The sequence below is a fragment of the Schistocerca americana genome, chromosome X (genome assembly GCF_021461395.2).
Source record: "Schistocerca americana isolate TAMUIC-IGC-003095 chromosome X, iqSchAmer2.1, whole genome shotgun sequence".
NCBI lineage: Eukaryota > Metazoa > Arthropoda > Insecta > Orthoptera > Acrididae > Schistocerca > Schistocerca americana.
The window spans coordinates 800,777,205-800,794,446 of NC_060130.1; positions in this window are offsets into that span (position 1 = coordinate 800,777,205).

Sequence of the window (17,242 nt, forward strand, 5' to 3'; positions counted from 1 at the left end):
TAAGGCAAAAAAGTACAAATAATAAGCCAGGCAGTCTACATCAGTAGTACAGTGGTATGACCCACGGAATGTGATAGTCACCACTGAAAAGGACAGATATTAACCATATGCAATAGATGCAATTTCAGACACTACTGTGTTTCACATAACCTACTAATAAGAACCAAAAAGAATTTTCCTAATAGCTAACTCTTGTTCCATTTTTTGACGTCATCTTTGTCTGCAGCAAGAGTGTCGATGATAACTTCACTTTTCGGCATAAAACAGCAAATATACAGAGTGTGATGCACAAATTCTACATATTAACACATACACACTTCTGTACACACAATAACACAAATTCATTCATACAAAAATATAATGCGTTACCGTTATTATTTAGCCGCTGCACATAATATTTATGCTACATCGTCAATGTATACAAATATCCAACAGATCTTGTTGATCCTAACCTAGAGAAATTTCTTCACGTTTTACGTTTCTCTAGATGCTATACGAGTGTTAAAATCGTCCTCTGTAGTTTCCAACATTTATTCAGTGTAAATTTCACGGATATTTTAGTTTTGTTTAAAGTTTCAACATAAATTTCTTACAAATATATTTAAATTTTTCTAAATTTTCAGTGAATGCCTCTTTACGTTCTATCTTTACACTCATTATATGATTTCTAATAGCTGTTTATATACAAATGAAGTACTACTTCTCAATTTATGTAGTTAAACAGCTTTCACAATTCAGAAAATTAATGTTACTTAATTCAGCTGTAGTTATATTACATAAATTGTCCTTAAGCAATCCTCGTCCCTGTACTTTACCTTCTGACTATAGATGCACAAAGATGGCCATAGAATTAGAAGAAATGACTAAGTTGTTGAAAATACAATGTTGTTTAGAATGAATAATGACAAATTACCACGTACTGTGAAGTAACGTCCCCAGCCAAGTTTTGCTGTCTGTTTTTTCGGCCTAATATCGGGAACTACTGTTGTGGTTTTAATGCTGTTTTCATTAACAAAAAGAATGATTCAAGAGGAAGGTTTGTGTACGTAATTTATTACCACTACCCCATACAAGTCGTCCGACTGTAGATACTTAGTGCTGCCCGTGCGAATCGGGGTGAGTCACTAGTTGAATTTAAATATTAGAGGAAAGTGCCCAAAACCAGATCACCAGTTTGTTTCTGACTTTTTTTTAAATAGAAAATAGTAAAAAATTATGTTTGAGAACCACATAATATTTTCTTTATAATGTTATGCACCATTTTTCTCTTATAAATATCATTAAAATTTCAATACAAACATTGTTTTCAAAAACACGCTCATTAAATTAGATTAGATTAATACTAGTTCCATGGATCATGAATACGATATTTCGTAATGATGTGGAACGAGTCAAATTTTCCAACACATGACATAATTAAGTTAATTTAACAACATAATTAAGTTAATATAACAACTTTTTTCTTAATTTATATCTAAAAATTCCTCTATGGAGTAGAAGGAGTTGTCATTCAGCAATTCTTTTAATTTCTTCTTAAATACTTGTTGGTTATCTGTCAGACTTTTGTCACTATTTGGTAAGTGACCAAAGACTTTAGTGGCAGCATAATTTACCCCTTTCTGCGCCAAAGTCAGATTTAACCCTGCATAGTGACGATCATCCTTTCTCCTAGTACTATAGTCATGCACACTGCTATTACTTTTGAATTGGGTTTGGTTGTTAATAACAAATTTCATAAGAGAGTATATATACTGAGAAGCTACTCTGAATACCCCTAGATCCTTAAATAAATGTCTGCAGGATGATCTTGGGTGGACTCCAGCTATTATTCTGATTACACGCTTTTGTGCAATAAATACTTTATTCCTCAGTGATGAATTACCCCAAAATATGATGCCATATGCAAGCAATGAGTGAAAATAGGTGTAGTAAGGTAATTTACTAAGATGTTTATCACCAAAATTTGCAATGACCCTTATTACATAAGTAGCTGAACTCAAACGTTTCAGCAGATCATCAATGTGTTTCTTCCAATTTAATCTCTCATCAATGGACACACCTAAAAATTTTGAATATTCTACCTTAGCTATATGCTTCTGATTAAGGTCTATATTTATTAATGGCGTCATACCATTTACTGTACGGAACTGTATGTACTGTGTCTTATCAAAATTCAGTGAGAGTCCGTTTACAAGGAACCACTTAGCAATTTTCTGAAGGACATTATTGACAATGTCATCAGTTAATTCTTGTTTGTCAGGTGTGATTAGTATACTTGTATCATCAGCAAAGAGAACTAACTTTGCCTCTTCATGAATATAGAATGGCAAGTCATTAATATATAATAAGAACAACAAAGGACCCAAGACCGACTATTGTGGAACCCCATTCTTGATAGTTCCCCAGTTTGAGGAATGTGCTGATCTTTGCATATTATGAGAATTGCTTATTTCAACTTTCTGCACTCATCCAGTTAGGTACGAATTAAACCATTTGTGCACTGTCCCACTCTTGCTACAATACTTGAGCTTCTCTAGCAGAATTTCATGATTTACACAGTCAAAAGCCCTTGTATTCGAAAGATAGTTGTCAAACTCGGCCAGTTTCTAAAAATAAGCAGAATAGCACTAAATAAAATTAGAAAAAAGGTATTAAATCAAACATAATATAGTTTCAAAGTAAGGATAATATAACATCTTCCAGAAGGTTATTGAATTTCTCTGTGGTTCCTTTGCTGAATCCAAGAGCCCTGCAAGAGGGTGTTCCTATATGATTTATTTCTGAAAGTTTGGCTTTGAGACGTTTAAGAAAAAGATAACCCTCTTTTCACCAGAAATTTTGTCTATGAAAGGGTTTTGAACGTTATTTCCTTCCGCCAATTGTATCGCAATTTTTCACAAGTAATTATGAGTAAGACCCAATAAAGAAGTTTCCATAGCAAGACAGTATTAAACCAGCTCTTTACCAACATCTCTAACAAAAATTGCGGGTCTGCCTATTTTCTTTCTGCTGTTTCCTCTGATGTTCCTTGCTTCATGTTCGAGAGACCGTAATTATTGTTTTTGGAACATTAAAATGTTGACTGACCTTCTTCCAAACGTTCTTCTTTTTCTGAAGTACATTAGTAACTTTAGTCATTTTAGAAGGACTGCGCAGTCTTTGATGAATTTCCTTCACCATCCTGTTCGAATCTGCAGTAGAGGCACAAGACGAAAAAAGTGTGTCTTTGTACACGTACACTTTAAATATGAAAGAGTAAGCGATCCAATTTAAGCAACTGAAGGCGGTCTGGTTTGCGCACCTACAGCCTACGTTTTATTACCAAAATAAGGTTCTAACTAAATTTCTAAATAAAATCTTTTAATCTTATGTATTAACCTTGAACCTTATTATTCAAGAACAGATATAAAGTTGAAAAGCTGCCAGCATCTAGGGGAAACAACGAAAAATGTATCAGAGTGTAAAAATTTTTTCCAGGACATGTAATGGCGAACTCATAAGTAACAAGTGCAGCGGGCAACTTGTGCACTCTGCTACAGAGTGGTAGTAACCTAAACTACTATTACACTTGATTGCACTAGAGTTCAGGAAAATGCAGAGTGAAGAACCAGGGGATCCGCTTTAGGGGCAAGAGTTCAGATTTGGGCAATTTCCTCTACTAAATATCCTTATTAATCTAAATAACGAGAAAGAAAATTACATTTTAAATTTAACCATTGCGTGATTTAGCTATACGGAATGAACATTAGCTGCAAGAAGTACACTGCTAGCCACTAAAATTGCATACACAGGAAGAATGGCGAGTAACTAAATTTTAATTACTGTCCGTATGTAGTACAGTAGGGTGGATACAGGATTAAATTTGTAGGTGACGTGCGTGTGTATGGTGTGCGAAATTTAATACACAAAGGTGGTATCTCTTGCAGCAACAATGGCTCTAACCCTGCTGGCATTCAGCTCGTGGTCGTGCGGTAGCGTTCTCGCTTCCCGCGCCCGGGTTCCCGGGTTCGATTCCCGGCGGGGTCAGGGATTTTCTCTGCCTCGTGATGACTGGGTGTTGTGTGATGTCCTTAGGTTAGTTAGGTTTAAGTAGTTCTAAGTTCTAGGGGACTGATGACCATAGATGTTAAGTCCCATAGTGCTCAGAGCCATTTGAACCATTTTTGAGCTTGGAAGACAGATGTGGGTACGTCATTCCACTGTGCTTAAAATATGTGCGAGGGTTCATCAGCCGTAGTGGCTGGCGAGTGTGAGGCTGGGCGGGTTGCTCTCTCACTATCCTTTAAACAATCAGTCCACCTACCTGGATAGGTTTCAGGTTATCTATCCCTTCAGTCTGCGATGCTAGATATTGGTTTAGCCGATAAAAGCAGCGTTGAAGAAAAATCAGCTAAATACCTACCACGGAAAGGCCATATAACTCCAGTCCATTGGTATCATTTGAAAGTTACTTAAACTATTGGGCGTTCAGAATTCCTGCATGACTCGTTTGAAAACCGTCTAAAATATCTTGTAAGCTGGTTTGTTGTCTTTAAAACACAGAAAATGGCTATCAAGTCCATATTTAATATCCTGACACTAATTATGGAATGCTACTGACTGTTTATATAACAAGTTCACACCCAAAAACAGCCAGAAGATATTTAGTCCGACCCGCTATTTTAAACGTCATAAACAGTCACTGACCCACGACTACTTGCAAGTTAACACAATCAGTCGTTCAGAAGTCTCCTTGTACAAAAATGTTCGCCAAAATGTCTCGTAATTTGCACGAAACACGCCACGAGTAGTTTATTTACGACTTAAAATGTTCACACGTGAAATCTCCTAAAATAAATCACTCACGAATCTCAAACTTTCTCAAAATACTTAACACTGTAATCGCTTTTCATCAACTACACGAGAACCAATCAAACGCCCCGATTTCTTCATTTTGATGCAAATTTGATCAGCGCGATTCAACATAGGTCCTAACCAGAAGACTGCTCCCGAGCTACTACATCGACTCATAGATCTGAGGCACCAAACCCTACTCAAACGCGCGGGAAATGCTGAATTCCTATGTCTAACATGTTAAGCAGCCAATCAGATCATCTCGAGCACTTCTATACTTGCGGTATTTTTAATGTCAGTCAACCAGATTACCACATGTAATTTAGACTAGAAATCTCGTAATTCCGAAACTAGATAAAATTTAATGAAAACAAAATGCTATTCCTTTTCACAAAATAAATTACTAATAGATTTAATACTCAATGCCCCGTTCTGGCTGCCTTTTTCAAAATCAATCTCACTCGGACATCCGTCACAAATTCCACTATTACAGGACAACTTTCTGACGCTTACATTTACATAGTTTTAGTAAAATATCACGTTCTCACTTTGCGTATGTCCTGCATTCACTCTTCCTGTCCCTCCAAAACACTCGCACAACGGAAATACAACGAAACAATAATTTTCCAATGTATTGATAATTACGTCAGGATTCTGTGGCAATGAAACTAAAAAAAATTCCAGAGAATTAGACTATAGGAACCTATTCTCGTGGTTGTAGTTTCAATTGATACTATATACGAATACATTACAGAAACTAACTTGGTTTTTTGTGAAACAATATTTTGGAGCTTGAAGGATGCATTAATGATGAGTACATTATTGGTGTTTCTAGGTTTTAGTAACAAATTTATTTTGTTGTAGGACATGATTGAATGTACTCTTTGCTAAAATGCGAATGGTAAAGAGCACCCAATGGCATACACAGCAAGACAGCTTAATAACGCAGAGCAGAATTACTATTCTACAACAGAAAAAGAAATATTGGATGTTATTTAGGAAGTGAAGTACTTCTGGTGTTATAAGTACAGTGAAAGTTTAAAGTTGCTGGGACTAAAAGATCTGTAGACTGCCAAAATGGGCTCTGATATTGTAAGAATATGATTACGATGTGATACATAAACACAAGAAAAAAATATAATAATGTAAACAGTTTGAGTAGGAAGGTACAAGTTTAGTAGGCGTTAGGTAGGAGATGCAACAGGCTCAGACAGCTGTTTAGGGCCCAACTGCAATTTGCGACTTATTGTGAAGAATCATGAAAGGTGGACCGTGTATTGTAGTACCTGTAGCTTTTAGGTATGAAAATATTGAAGCAAGTTCATCAATATGTCCTAGCGAGTAATGGCAGTTAGAGGGCAGCTGACCGATGAATAGGTGAGTGGTTTGGGCGCTGGACGAAGGTACTGGTTGTAGAACAATATGTCAAGAATTCTGTACGTTGTACCCAGTGTGCTTTCCTCACTCGCCAGTGGGGCCATTACAGAAGTCACCAGATACGTCAGAATCGTTTGAAAAGATAGGGATCGAGGTTCTGGGAGCACTTAAACAAATACTCAAACGTAAACGTTCCGTATTGACCATGACAGATAGGTTTTCGCGTTCTGTCGCAGTTGTTGCCATTCCAGACCAGCAGGCAAGTACAATGTCTCGAACAATGGTAACAATTGGTTATTTAAATTTGGCATTCCTTATACCATAGTCACAGGTAAGGGCACTAATTTTATGAATTTTTAATGAAAAAGCTTTGTAATTTGTAACGCTTTCACAAGCTGTGAATTAATCCCGTACACCGTCAGTCTAATGGAACCACAGAACGTGTGCATCATAACAATTTCAACGATGCTGAGTCATTATGTGAACAGGCTTTACAACGATTGGGATGTCTAACTTCCATTCATTGTGTAAGAGTACAATCCTGAAATTTATACTGTGACTGTACTCTCACTCTACAAAAGCGAGTATGGCAGAAAAATACCTTCACCCTTTGAGAAAGCGAAACCTAGGCTTGGAAGGAATAGGGATTTGATAAAGAAACTTACGAAAATACTACGCAATTTGTGGCAGAAAGTGAAAAAAGCAATTAGAAACATATTGTATGTCAGGAGCACCCAGGACAACTGCAGTATAGAGTTGGACTAGAGATTTTGGTGACGAATCTCTATATGCCTTTGGATGAAACCAAAAAGTTCCTGTCCTGAAACCATGGACAATACTGGGTCATAGAACTGTCAGTGTTAAATTGCAATCACTAACGAGAACATCTGTAGTTCATGTGGGACATGTAACGCCATTTAAAGAACCTGTGGATGCTTTGTCACAAGTACAGGTATCGTCACAAGCGCAGCGTACTAAATCTAAAGAATGGAGGAAGAAAGGGAGAATGAGTGAACGGGATACACACAAAATGCCTTACAGACTTCGGCCACGTCAATGAGGGGCACGTTAATCTATTTTATGTATGTTAGAGATAATAGGTGTACTGGTGTTGCTTTATAAGTTGGTTAGGGATGTTACAGATTTATTTATGTTATTATGCATTGTGTATTTTGGAAGACTTTGGATACTGTTGTGAGTTGTGGGTCTATAAGACAGAGAGCATTGTTAGCTGTTTTGGATCGTTGGTGAACTATGTACACGTGCTTTTGAAGGAGCGAGGGGAAATGACACAATTTACATTTTCCCACATGGCATAGCACACAATTATCAAATATGTAACAGAATGTCCTACATAACACTACGATACTACAGACATTAACGGCAGATGTGAATCATAATTAACGATTTCGATTACGTGCAGACGCAATTGAATTTTCTGGATGGAAAAATGATAGTGGCAAGATTACAACACATAATGGTGGACAGCTTGAATGTTGCAAAGATGGAAGTGGCTATTTTGCAGTAATAAGTCCATCACATGGTACACAGACAAACTAATTTCTACGTTGTTGCCACTGCTATTGGGCTACACAAGGTGTTAAGAGAACTCATTGTGGAATAACACATACATGCTTCCAGCACTAGTGCCGACTAAATACAAAGAATGTGCTGCACAAGGCACATAATGCGTTTCGGATTTCATTCTTTAATGCGTGCCTGCAAACCAGTGTAGATACCTGACATACTGCTTGCGTTGTCATATGACTGGCCTCTACAGTCACTAATATCAACGGAATTTGTAGACAGTACTTTTAGTATGGCCTCAGCTAAGTTTTCGGACTTGTGTCCCAGGTTTGTTTAAAACAGAAGGAAACGTTCAACAGGTTGACCATTCTCGTTTACATATCTTAATATAAACGATAATTGATCATAACGTGAAATGTCCGTAGTAGAATCTACTACTATATACACTCCTGGAAATTGAAATAAGAACACCGTGAATTCATTGTCCCAGGAAGGGGAAACTTTATTGACACATTCCTGGGGTCAGATACATCACATGATCACACTGACAGAACCACAGGCACATAGACACAGGCAACAGAGCATGCACAATGTCGGCACTAGTACAGTGTATATCCACCTTTCGCAGCAATGCAGGCTGCTATTCTCCCATGGAGACGACCGTAGAGATGCTGGATGTAGTCCTGTGGAACGGCTTGCCATGCCATTTCCACCTGGCGCCTCAGTTGGACCAGCGTTCGTGCTGGACGTGCAGACCGCGTGAGACGACGCTTCATCCAGTCCCAAACATGCTCAATGGGGGACAGATCCGGAGATCTTGCTGGCCAGGGTAGTTGACTTACACCTTCTAGAGCACGTTGGGTGGCACGGGATACATGCGGACGTGCATTGTCCTGTTGGAACAGCAAGTTCCCTTGCCGGTCTAGGAATGGTAGAACGATGGGTTCGATGACGGTTTGGATGTACCGTGCACTATTCAGTGTCCCCTCGACGATCACCAGTGGTGTACGGCCAGTGTAGGAGATCGCTCCCCACACCATGACGCCGGGTGTTGGCCCTGTGTGCCACGGTCGTATGCAGTCCTGATTGTGGCGCTCACCTGCACGGCGCCAAACACGCATACGACCATCATTGGCACCAAGGCAGAAGCGACTCTCATCGCTGAAGACGACACGTCTCCATTCGTCCCTCCATTCACGCCTGTCGCGACACCACTGGAGGCGGGCTGCACGATGTTGGGGCGTGAGCGGAAGACGGCCTAACGGTGTGCGGGACCGTAGCCCAGCTTCATGGAGACGGTTGCGAATGGTCCTCGCCGATACCCCAGGAGCAACAGTGTCCCTAATTTGCTGGGAAGTGGCGGTGCGGTCCCCTACGGCACTGCGTAGGATCCTACGGTCTTGGCGTGCATCCGTGCGTCGCTGCGGTCCGGTCCCAGGTCGACGGGCACGTGCACCTTCCGCCGACCACTGGCGACAACATCGATGTACTGTGGAGACCTCACGCCCCACGTGTTGAGCAATTCGGCGGTACGTCCACCCGGCCTCCCGCATGCCCACTATACGCCCTCGCTCAAAGTCCGTCAACTGCACATACGGTTCACGTCCACGCTGTCGCGGCATGCTACCAGTGTTAAAGACTGCGATGGAGCTCCGTATGCCACGGCAAACTGGCTGACACTGACGGCGGCGGTGCACAAATGCTGCGCAGCTAGCGCCATTCGACGGCCAACACCGCGGTTCCTGGTGTGTCCGCTGTGCCGTGCGTGTGATCATTGTTTGTACAGCCCTCTCGCAGTGTCCGGAGCAAGTATGGTGGGTCTGACACACCGGTGTCAATGTGTTCTTTTTTCCATTTCCAGGAGTGTAGAAATATTTGGTCTGTTTTATTTCACTTATGATAATTCTATTTATTCGTTCAGAAAGAGGCGCTATTATTTCAACATGGATTGTTGAAGAAAGATAGCGTGTATGTCCCTGCCCTGGATTTCCATATCGTTCAATGTGTTCTGCGAGAAAAGGATAAAACTCGGCTATAAGTTCAAGAGACATCATAAATTGATCATTATGTAATGAATAGAATCTTTCAGCGTGTCCACATAGGGGAAGTCCACGGCTTGTTAGCTTCTTCACTACTTCAAACACCCTTTTCAACACACTGCACCAGTACATTTTTTCTGTCTCAACATATGACTCGAAATGGTTATCTACTGTTCCAAGTAACTTTTTACTTGTTTAGAGTGATAACTCACAATTTTTGTGCTCAAGTGAACTCTCATGAGATAAAAATTAGAAATATTTTTTCAATCAGCAATACCATTATTAGCAATCGCAGCAGTATCTCCGAACAATTTACATGGTGCACAAAAAACAGCACCGGTGCGACAGGAGTATACTATAAAATCACGCAGAGTTGATTCACGATTTATAAGTTTACAGCAAAATACATTTTTGTTCAAATATCTGGTTTTATCGCCTGCTGATTAGAAAAATCACCGTTACAATTTTGATTAATGCCAAGTTGTAAGAGAATGTCGATTGTTGATTCATTGACACACCATTCTGCAGGATCATCACTAACGATGTTGTTTCTTTTTGTAATGTCTGACTTGACACTTAGTTTTTCGTAAAACTCGAAATCAGGAACAATTTGCTTTTCTTCATTTTTAACTTTTGTTTCGTCTGTATTTACTTCTTTTACAACAGCTGCAGCGCCAGAAATATCATCCTACTACTTGAACTCGAAGTCGAACCAGCAACATTATTTGCGAAAAATTTATTTGCTCTGCCAAGCGTTTTTAGAACATTGGCCTCTCGTTCTCGCCTTTCCTTCGTTAATTTCCGAAATGCCGCCCCACTTAATTTTGCACGTTTGCTTTTTCCCCCGTTATTCATGTTAAGGTACTTACAAAATTGTCAACCAACAGTCAAAACAATAGAAACAATTTGTAAAAGGAATGAAAGAAAGACTGTATCCAGTTCCATTCGTACTACACCGCACATGAGCATAAAGCAAAGATTTTTCCTTTAAGCACGGAGCGATGAACTGACAAACTCGGATTAATGGAGGTAACTGTGCTATGAAAGAACGACAATACAGAATAATTTAATTTTATTGTCTCCTCTTTCTCTGTTGTCAGTGAATAGTCGAAGCACACCTGCCGGCTGGAATTCGTCTCATAAAGAAAACGGTACAGTCCCTTTTTTGGTTTCTGCTTCCCGCGTCGCCGAAATTTTAGATGGGACGCAAATATGTTCTGAATATTCTTGACACTGTCTTTATAATTTAAAAAGCAAATAATTTTTGCAATTTCTTGCAGTGAGGTGTCCTGGATCGACTCTTATCCCACTTATTCTTATAACATTTTAGCGGTTTCAGTGGGCCGAGAAGATAGACTACAAAGTTTAAGTAGTCCTGTTGGCAGTTGATGTGCTGTGTTGTCATTTGTGTGAACACTGCTCTTATGTCTACACGCAAATGCACCTTTTGTTACAACATAAAATAAAAATAACCTTTCCTCGAAGAAAAAAAGCTTAGTTAAGAAGTTTAATATAAAATTTGCAATGCCATGTACTATTCGATTGTGCAGAGTAGGAACTTTGATATTGGGCAGGCTGCAGCACAATAAATGAGACAAACGAACGTTGGTTTCTTCTTCTTTTTTCGCAAAAAACGTAATTAAGTAAATAAATAAGTGAAATTTATAAACTGTTGTGAAGTGTATTTCACACATTATTAGATATTCTGCTTATGTTCTTTTCCTATAAACATGTGTTCAAAAATGTAAAACATTCCCAGTATCAACATGTTTTGTTAAACGGGTGTCACTGAATCAAAGCTCAGTCGTTGAATACCATAGAACTTTCACATTAATTACAGTAATGGAGGGCTGGTGTGATACTTACTCATAATTTCTACAAGAAATTTAAGCAGAGTCGGGTTTTACATACTGAGGCCCACACATGTTACAGTATTTAAGAAACTGCTGATTCGTTTATCACAGATTTTCAAGGGTCCCGGTATTTTTACAGGGAAAATATGGTAGGGTTAAGTAGAAGCCGACAACATTCTCGGAAGAATAACGTTTCAAACATTGTATTATAGACTGCCGTCCTGACAGCTAACTTCAAAATATTTTGAACAATCATGAAGATGATACCAGACACAAACCCAATGTTAACTTTCCATTTAGTCACCAACTAAACTATGTACATTTCCAATCCTGTATTGTCGAATTTCGTTCCTAAGGCTTATTTAAACTAGCAAGTTGTTTAACAATATTAAAAATTTTTGTCGTTTGTAAGCGCAGTTATTTTAAAACGTAAAAGGTTAAAATGAGCACAGAGCAGAAAATGCCGCCCCCCTTAAGCTGCCACCCCTATGCCCGTGCTTAGTGGGCCTATATGTACATCCGCCACTGGATGTTTCATTTCGATAGTTCAAAGAGTTTCATGGATGCCAATGTAGTCAGACTACAATAACCCTTATGTAGAAAACATTATTTGCAATGCAAACATGTTTTGTAAGGAATGAAGAATTTCTATAACAGATTTTTAATAAATTAATGGCAAACCGCCTCCGCTAGGACCTTGCCTAGTGGGCGGTGTGGGTCCCTCGCATCGGCCCCTACGCTCCTTGTAGTATGGAACCTCATCATTGTCATCATCATCGTACTGCCAAAAGTAAGTTTATTTGCTCATCACTGGCAAAAGTAACAAACCTGCTTTCGTAGGATAATTAACTTTTTCAGTGATATAGTGAAAACAAAGAAAGAGGTTTTCAAAATATAATACGACGAATGAAATTTCCATTGATAGTCACCAAGTATCATAATAGTGCTGAAAACTTCCTTTTACAGTATAAGGTATGCAAGTTTCAAAGAAGCAACGCCAGAAAAGGCATGGCCCATTTGAAAAGCTGTGAACCATCTTCATACCATTAACAAATGCCTGCCGCTGTGGCCGAGCGGTTCTAGGCGCTTCAGTCTGGAAACGCGCGACCGCTTCGGTCGCAAGTTCGAATCCTGCCTCGGGCATTGATGTGTGTGATGTCCTTAGGTTAGTTAGTTAGGTTTAAGTAGTTCTGAGTTCTAGTGGACTGATGACCTCAGATGTTAAGTCCCATAGTGCTTAGAGCCATTTGAACCATTAACAAATAGCGAAGAGTAAACAGCGCTAACACCACGATTCTGTTGAACGGAAAAGAGTTGTGCCGACCGAAAAATACCATACGGCTATACTAAATGAAATGTCGCTTTGTGTCGGGTACTTCCGAGAAGGACCGAGAATAGCCGAAGAAGCCCGAGTCTCGGCCCGCACGCGCAGCCACATCAGATTTACGTGTGGTTCGGCAAGCTGTAGCCAGCTGAGCTCTAAATGCAGCTGTTGTGAGCGGGGACTCAAATTTATGTTTAAGTATACGTTTGGGCAGAGTTCACTAAAATAATTGAAAAATTTTCTGTTCCAAGTGTGCCGAATGTGAAACACTCTAAAAGACGGGCATTACAGTGAAACTGATCACAGTGTCCGCATTCTGAAGCAGCTGTTCAGTGAGTCGGTGTATAGAAGTAGCAAAGTTTCATATCTGATGGTCACATTTTCCTACTTGCTCCATGACAAAGCACTTAAGGTATTTTGCCATCTGGTGTATGGGTCCCTCAGTATCGCTAACTACATTGCTGAGTGCTAAAATTAGAACAATATAAAGGCGTTATGCTGCAAAAGTCAAACTGTCGTGAAGTGTACTGCAACTTGGATGCGCAAGTGATCAGCATTTCAGTGCGAGCGCACAAAGTAGGTTGGGGATTGCCATTCTGAATATACAGGGTGGTCCATTGATAGTGACCGGGCCAAATATCTCACGAAGTAAGCATCAAACAAAAAAACTACAAAGAACGAAACTCGTCTAGCTTGAAGGGGGAAACCATATGGCGCTATGGTTGGCCCGCTAGACGGCACTGCCATAGGTCAAACGGATATCAACTGCGTTTTTTTAAAATAGGAACTCACATTGTTAATTACATATTCGTGTAGTAAGTAAAGAAATACGAATGTTTTAGTTGGACCACTATCTTCGCTTTGTGATAGATGGCGCTGTAATAGCCACAAACGTATAACTACATGGTATCAGGTAACATTCCGCCAGTGCGGACGGTACTTGCTTCGTGATACATTACCCGTGTTAAAATGGATCGTTTACCAATTGCGGAAAAGGTCGATATCGTGTTGATGTATGGCTATTGTGAACATAATGCCCAACGGGCGTGTGATATGTATGCTGCTCGGTATCCTGGACGACATCATCCAAGTGTCCGGACCGTTCGCCGGATAGTTACGTTATTTAAGGAAACAGAAAGTGTTCAGCCACATGTGAAATGTCAACCATGACCTGCAACAAATGATGATGCCCGAGTAATTGGTTTAGCTGCTGTCGCGGCTAATCCGCACATCAGTGGCAGACAAATTGCGCGAGAATCGGGAATCTCAAAAACGTCGGTGTTGAGAATGCTACATCGACATCGATTGCACGCGTACCATATTTCTATGCACCAGGAATTGCATGGCGACATATTTGAACGTTGTGTACAGTTCTGCTACTGGGCACAAGAGAAATTACGGGACGATGACAAATTTTTTGCACGCCTTCTATTTAGCGACGAAGCGTCATTCACCAACAGCGGTAACGTAAACCGGCATAATATGCACTATTGGGCAACGGAAAATCCGCGATGGCTGCGACAAGTGGAACATCAGCGACCTTGGCGGGTTCATGTATTGTGCGGCATTATGGGAGGAAGGATAATTGGCCCCCATTTTATCGATGGCAGTCCAAATGGTGCAATGTATGCTGATTTCCTACGTAATGTTCTACCGATGTTACTACAAGATGTTTCACTGCATGACAGAATGGCGATTTACTTCCAGCATGATGGATGTCCGGCACATAGTTCGCGTGCGGTTGAAGCGGTATTGAATAGCGTATTTCATGACAGGTCGATTGGTCGTCGAAGCACCATACCATGACCCGCACGTTCACCGGATCTGACGTCCCCGGATTTCTTTCTGTGGGGAACGTTGAAGGATATTTGCTATCGTGATCCACCGACAACGCCTGACAACATGCGTCAGCTCATTGTGAATGCATGTGCGAACATTACGGAAAGCGAACTACTCGCTGTTGAGGGGAATGTCGTTACACGTATTGCCAAATGCATTGAGGTTGGCAGACAGCATTTTGAGCAGTTATTGCATTAATCTGGTATTTGCAGGTAATCACGCTGTAACAGCACGCGTTCTCAGAAATGATAAGTTCACAAAGGTACATGGAACACATTGGAACAACCGAAATAAAATGTTCAAGCGCACCTACGTTCTTTATTTTAATTTAAAAAACCTACCTGTTACCAAGTGCTCGTCTAAAATTGTGAACCATATGTTTGTGACTATTACAGCGCCGTCTATCACAAAGCGAAAAAAGTGGTCGAACTAAAACATTCATATTTCTTTACGTACTACACGAATATGTAATGAAAATGGGGGTTCCTGTTTTAAAAAAACGGAGTTGATATCCGTTTGACCTATGGCATCGCCATCTAGCGGACCAACCATAGCGCCATCTGGTTTCCCCTTTCAAGCTAGACAAGTTTCGTTCTTGGTAGTTTTTTCGTTTGACGCTTATTTCGTGAAATATTTGGCCCGGTCATGATCAACGGACCACCCTGGGTTCCTTAGTCAGAAATCGCGTTGATTATTTTTCGAGAAGATCGTGTTATTCCTCGTATAAGGAGGAGAAACGTGTACCATCTCGTGTCAGAATTCAACAGCGACAGGATCGTGACCTATCGAGACTGCAGTTTATTTGATCGGGATCCTGTGACTGTTACACAGGTATATATGGTCCAGTCACATTAATCTCACCACCGCCTATTTTCGACGTCAACGTGCAATAACCAGGGCCGTATTGGAGGTGGAACGCGGATGGACACCGTCTCCCCACTTTTTTGTCGAGCGGTACACCTTTCAAATAAATGGCTCTGAGCGCTATGGGACTTAACTTCTGAGGTCATCAGTCCCCTAGAACCTAGAACTACTTAAACCTAACTAACCTAACGACATCACACACATCCATGCCCGAGGCAGGATTCGAACGTAGGTCCGTAGCGGTCACACGGTTCCAGACTGTAGCGCCTAGAACCGCACGGCCACCCCGGCCGGCGCGGTACACCGTCCCCTCATTATTTTACTTGGAAAATATTTTCTTATTACAGTAATTCTCTTTCATCGTCTTTCTAAATTATATTATCGTCAATTCTGAGTTTTGACTCATGGAACATATTACCTGTGAAGTCAGCTGAGCATTGATAAGTAGCCTAGGCACACAATGCAATAAAAAAGAACAATGAACATCAGGCACGTGGGGTTGCGCAACCTCGCAAAGCCAAGAAGAAGGTTCGGTGCAGCGCGGCCGGTGTGGATGTCAAACCGCGCCGCTCTGCGCAACAATGAAAAGTTTCGTGCAGTGTCGGAACATCAGAGGAAATGCGCGCACTGTTTTGACGCCATTTCTCGTTTTCCATTATTATTGACCCACACGCGTGCACACATTGGAACACTGCTGGGCGCCATTCTTGGCAGTTCTGGGCTGCTCTGAGTCGGCCTGAGCGGCACTGCACATCTGATGTCGACTCGCCTTTAGATGCTCACGTCGCATGACATGACAATAATATCTGAAAACACTAATTCCCTTCTTCGGCACGCTGCTTCGGGCGCTCGCATGGGCGGCATTTACACCGCCTTTTGAACATGTAACTATTTACGCTCTTGATTCTCAGGTAATCCCTGGTTATCTATCGGCTCACCTTATGGCTTATGACCCTGACGCTGATTAATCTGACCCCATAGCCCGATGTAATAAGGCATTCGAAAACGAAAACCATTTCGTGATGGTGTAAATGCCGCAGCGAGAGCGCTATGTTGCTTCAAACTGCGTGAGCGCCTGAATGTTTATAAAACATCAAAACCTGACTCCTCTCTGAAAACTGATCTGTAAGGTAAGATATAAGTAAAATAAAAACATTTCTTATTTTCTTCTGCTGATATTGCAATCTTCAAAGATCCAACCACAATATCAAATGTCGGCTCTTAACTTGATACTTTACTATGATATTATTAAAGTATACCTATTTATTATTTCGAGTCATTGTCGTGCCATTCGTTTGTCTTTTTACAGTCCAATAGTTAACAGGATTAATCGTTAGCCAACGCACGGCCGACACGTGTATTGCTGTTCAGTTTTTTTTTCAGTGAAATTATTATCGTAGATTCCTTGTAATGAACAGCCCTGTTGACTCCTTCGCTTCTACGTATTACTTTGCTGTTTTAAAGCCTTTCATATTACATTCTTAAGTGAAAAGTGTATAAACTGTGCTAGTAATTGAAACGTGTAATTTTTCAGTATGAAACGCACTATAGTACATTATTTCAGTAAATCTATTTCCGGGGTTTCA